Source organism: Pan paniscus, chromosome 12 (assembly GCF_029289425.2).
Source record: "Pan paniscus chromosome 12, NHGRI_mPanPan1-v2.0_pri, whole genome shotgun sequence".
In the NCBI taxonomy this organism is placed as follows: Eukaryota; Metazoa; Chordata; class Mammalia; order Primates; family Hominidae; genus Pan; species Pan paniscus.
Window position 1 is genome coordinate 83,570,113 of NC_073261.2, and position 5,693 is coordinate 83,575,805.

A 5,693-nucleotide genomic window follows, 5' to 3' on the forward strand; every position below is an offset into this window, starting at 1 on the left:
TGAGACTATAAGCTCATACCACCATGCCCAGCTAAATTTTTTACTTTTGTAGAGACAGGCTCTCGCCACATTGCCCAGGCTAGTCTCAAACTCCTGGACTCAAGCTATCTTCCTGCTTCGGCCTCCCAAGGTGATGGGATTATAGGTGTGAGCCACTATGCCTGGCCTGAATCCTCATTTTGGAACCTGAGGAACAGTTTTGCTAGTGGAAAATACGGTTCCATGCTCTGTATGTTCAGCAGGACCATCCTTTCCCAGCCTACAGTAGACGAGGTGGGAGGTGAGGGCCGAAGAATTAGGAAAGAGGGCTTGAGTGTGGCAGCAAACCAAGGCTGTGGCAGGAGCAGATGGCCATGTGCTGGGACTTACTGTCAGGTAGGCAGGAGAGGCCGGGTCAGCAGAATCACCCGAAAGCTGCGCTGGTGAAGATGTGGAGGTGATAGCTGAGCCCGGTGAGGGCTGTGTGGGATTCAATCCTTGCAGTGTGAGGGCTCAACTTGTTTCTCTTTAGATTCTAAAGTAAGCTGTTTCTCAGAGCACATGGTCACCCCCCTCAGTCCTTCTTCCCCCACCCACAGACACTGAGCTTTCTAAATGTCTGGGCCTTCCAACCCACACCAGGGCCTGAGCCTGTCCCAAAGATTTCCAAGACAGAAGCGGCTGCGAGGCTCACTCACTGCAGGGAAGGCCACCGGCCTGAGGACAACTTCAATTGCAAGGAAGAGTTTAAAATCCCAGGGTGCCAGGAAAGAAGGAAGAAACTGGAAGCAGAAGGAAGGGAGGGTTCTGGAGGTGGGGAAGGAAACACACACCCCTGGGGCCCTGAAGGCAGGGGCAGTGAGGCCTGTCTTATGGACCAGGCATTGATGGTTAGATCAAGAGGACAAATCCTGACTTTTCAGAGGCCTCCCGCCACTGCCCAGCTTGAAAGTCCTTATCTGGAAACCAGAGCACAGAACTGATTGACATCCTTCAGCTCCCCCGGCCCCAAATACACACACCCAAGCCAGCAAATCAACAGTCCCCTAAGTCCAATTCACTCAGTCACAGGGAGACAGGAAGTTAACCATGAATGTCACCTGGTCAGAGAAATCAAGAGCCAGATGGATGGCCCTCCTCAGCCTCTCAGCCTCATAGCCAGGCTATGGATGTCTGACAAAATCACTGTTGCAACAGCCCAGGTCCATGAAAAAAACCTTTCGGATAAAACACAATTGTCTGTTTCTATATGTGTACACAAATATCGACATACTTATCATTTGGCAGCCACCAAAGATTTAATGAAATCTTACTGGAGAAAAACTCAAGATTGAGTAAGCTTAATATTTTCCTGCAAACTGGGACAAGGCAGCCATGATTTGGTCTGAGCTGTGAGATGACGCCACGTCTCAGTGAATAAGTGCCAAGTTCCCTCAGGCATGTGGCTGGGAACCACTGTCCTAAGATGCCATTACTCCTGCTGGGCCATTTAGGTGTGACAAGAAAGACATCTGCCTTGGGAGGCTGAGGTGGGTGGATCATGAGGTCAGGAGATCGAGACCATCCTGGCTAACATGGTGAAATCCCGTCTCTACTAAAACTACAAAAAAATTAGCCGGGCGTGGAGGTGGGCGCCTGTAGTCCCAGCTACTCGGGAGGCTGAGGCAGGACAATGGTGTGAACCTGGGAGGCGGAGCTTGCAGTGAGCCGAGATCGTGCCACTGCACTCCATCCTGGGTGAAAGAGCGAGACTCCCTGTCTCAAAAAAAAGAAAGAAAGAAAGACATCTGCCATCGGGGCTGGCGCCTCCACATCAGTTGGACTCGGGCATGCAGGAGCTGCTGTTCCCACAGTGGGAGGGGTCTGCATGGAGCCCGTGACCCTCCTGCCCAGCCCAGGTTGGGTCAGTGACTGGCCAGGGTCACAGTGACAATCTATGGGATGAGGTGGAGGCCCTTCCCCAGCTTAAGTGGGTGCCTTCTTTTCCTTCTGGCTGACCCCAAGCACCCAGCCTGACTCCTGATCCCCCCGACATTGCTGCCATCTCCCCACCTCACCCCACTTCTTGGTTCCTTTTCCCTGAAACCCGGGTCTGCAGGGGAAGATGACTTCTCAGGCTGCCTCCTTTCTCACTGCCCAAACAAGCCACAGTCCATCCTGTGCACAACAAAGATCCACTGCCAATGCTGGAAAAGGAAAATGAGCGAGAAGGAGAAAATTCACCAATGTGGGGAGGGCCTGGGATGTAGACAATCTGCCTCCAGTTTTATAGTTCTCATCCTTGGCCACCAGAGCTGATGCTCCTTTGGCCCTGAAGTCAAGCATCCTTCCTTTTCACCTTTACGCTCACCTTCCTCCTCCCTGGATCCCTCTTCCAGACCCTTTCCTGCTGACAACCCCCTCTCCCAACTTTGATTTATCTCAACCAGAGGGACTGCAAAGTTAGATCTAGCCCCGCTTTCAACAACCTCTTAAAATATGAGCCACACACACCCCGGTGGATTCTTACATTGAGAGGCAAACACTCAAAGCCACACGGTCTAGGAAAGACTGATGGACACCCAAAGACACACATCCACACACTCAGAGACAACAGCAGACACGCTGCCAGACACCCCCTCAACACACGCTCTCACACTCCGAACAAAGGGACCCATGCCAGAAGCACAGGCAGGCACACATCCCAAAAGCCTGCCCTGTTCCGTGAGCTGTTTGGAGCTTCTTTTGAGGAAAAACACCCTGCCCCAAAGAGAAGGCCCCTGACAGGGCTGGGTTTTGTTTTTTTTTTGTTTTTTTTCAGCGCACTGGATAAATTGCTTTTGTGCAAAAATAAACACAAGTGAACTGCATTAGCTGAGCGAGTGACACATTAGTTACAGATGCAGGGCCTGTCAGAACATTGAGGAAACAGCTTTTATTGGGGAAGGGCTGAGAGACTCATAAATAACCGGTTGGCAATCTCACATAAACATTTGTGCATTCACATAAACACCGCCTACCACAAATGCTGGCCTGGCCGCCAGCATGGACTAGAAGAGCCCTTCCCGCCTGTCCTCAGAGAATAACAAGGCAGGCCAGGGTCACAAGCCCCTTTTCTCCCAGAGTTCCCAACTCCTTGGACTCACGCTCTGTGCTCGGTGGGGTGAAGGGAGAGATCCAAGTTCTAAATCCTAAACATCTGCCAGAGAAAGAGAGTTGATGCTAAGCCCCGATGGGACAACTGGTCCGTTTCTCCCCCACTACAGAGAACTCACATTCACCCGGCCCAGAGAGAAAGAAGAGGAAATGTCACTGCACTGGGGGCTGGGCTGTCAAATAAAGTCAAGAAAAGTTTTGCAAAGAACTTGGAAATGCCTCCTTGATGCAGCCCAGGGGTTCCCATCAGAATCATAGGAAAGTGGGGTGAGCACAGCATCACCCTCAGCACCCAGGACAAAAGCCATGAAAGGTGGTTCCAGCCCTGTCCACCCATTCAGGCACGAGGGGGCCTGGGCTTCCCATCAGCTCCTGAAGATGCCTTTGCCCTGAGTCCTGGAGTTCTCTCCTCTGAGTTGAACACTTCAGAGCCACATCCAGCTGATCTCTCAAAGAAGGGCAAAGCAGGCCGGGTGTGATGGCTCACTCCTATAATCCCAGCACTTTCAGAGGCCGAGGTGGGAGGCTCGCTTGAGCCCAGGAGGTGGAGGCTGCAGTGAGCCATGCACTGCACTCCAGCCTGGGTGACACTGCACAGCCTGGGTGACACTGAGAGCACTGCACTCCAGCCTGGGTGACAGCGAGACCCTATCTCAAAAAAAAAGTGGGGCATGCCCACAATTGTGTCCTCGCTACATTTTTTTCCTGGGGTGCCCGCCAACCCAACAAGTGCCCTGGCACCCTCACACTCCACCTCTCCCAAGCAAAGCCCACCCTTCAGAAAAGTTCCGATGTACTTGTTTGCCCTGAGGTCTGAGTAATAGAGAAACGGCCACACGTGTTTCATTCTTCTCCCATGCCCTCCTCTATCACAAATGCATAATCTCAAAGGACAAGGTATGACATGGTAGGATTTAAAGCAAATGGCTAACACTCAAGAGTTCTGTGGGATTTTTGAACCAATCTTTTTAGGGAAGAGAGTGTAGAAAGGGGAATGTTCCCTGGCCCCAAGATCCCACTACAATGATTAGCTCCCGAACCAGCTCTGTCCACTTTCAGCTCAGTAACTGTCAGCTGATCCTCCCCTTTCCCCCATGAAAGACCCAAATCCCTAGACTGAATGGCTCTTTCTTTTACCCATTACATTCCCCAGCCCATCCCACCCATCCTCCAGCCTGATTTCCCTCACTGCTCCTCACGTACCTGAGGGTGCAGGAATTCCATGAATTCCATCCTCACCCATGTGTTACAATTTCCTGCTTTCCCTTAATCAATCCCTTTTCTGAGAAGGCCTTTTCTTCCTCCAGGTCCAGATCCAAGCCATCCTTCCAAGTTCCATTCAAAAGCCACTTTCTCCAGCAAGACTCATCTCTCCCTCTTTTGAACTTGGGGAGAACTTTTCAGTACCTAACTGGTGACTTTCCTTCTTGTTCTAAGTTATCTGTATTTATTTTTTTATCTGGCCTATACCCCCCTTGAGATTCTAAACCCTCAGGTCTGTGGTCCTGTGACTCTTTCAGGTTTCTCTTCCTCCCAAACGCTTCTTCACGGCCTGGGCAATGGTAGGTACGTGGAACCAGCAGAGGATGTTGTTGGTGGTGTCTGGATCCATGCCTGTGGTCGTGGTGGGATGTGGTGGTGGGGTTGAATTGCAAGAAGGAAGATCGTGGTAGTAATGGAAACTGGCCAACAAATCTTCCCCTAGACAATCTCCCCCTGGCTACACTTTGCAGTTGAACAACTCTGCTTTGGAGAAGACATTAAGATGCCAGGCATGGACAGCCAGCCAAGCACCACAGCTCTACTGGATCAACCTCAGCCGTCTAGGCGCTTTCTTCCCATGCACAAATGGAATGCTTTCTGAGGAAACACACAACACAGTGCTAGATAGAAATATTGAAGGCTTGGGTGGGGGGAGTGGGGAGGGATAGCATTAGGAGATATACCTAATGTAAATGATGAGTTAATGGGTGCAGCACACCAACATGGCACATGTATACATATGTAACAAACCTGCACGTTGTACACATGTACCCTAAAACTTAAAGTATAATTTAAAAAAAAGAGGAAAAAAAAAGAAAAAAGAAATATTGAAGGCTCTTTTGCCAGGGCGTCCCTCCGGAGAGAACACAGTGTAGCCATAATTTATTGTGTTCACTATTTTCACTTTCAATCTTACTTTTATGGACATTATTTCATGGGCTGCAGCTTAAACACAGATGGAAAAGATTCTGGCTTTGTAACAAGAGATGGTTTCTGGTGGGCCAGCCCACAGCTGTTTGTGTGAACAAACACACATGATCATGTCCTTAGGTGGGGCTGGGAGATGCCTTTATTATGTGCTGGGACTTTGATCCAACAATTCTGGCTTCATCTTTTCCCAAGGCTGGGGCCCCAGATACTCCTAGGGGAGGAAGTGACAAACGCCATAGTGGGCGAGGAGGAGGAACAGGCCAGCCTTTGAAATGTATTTCTGCTTTGGGCTGGATCTGCCATCCTTGAGTCTTCAGAGGGCTTTGACCCAGGGACTTGGGCCTAGACCCCAAAGGGCAAAATTGAAAGGAAGAGGACACTATTAT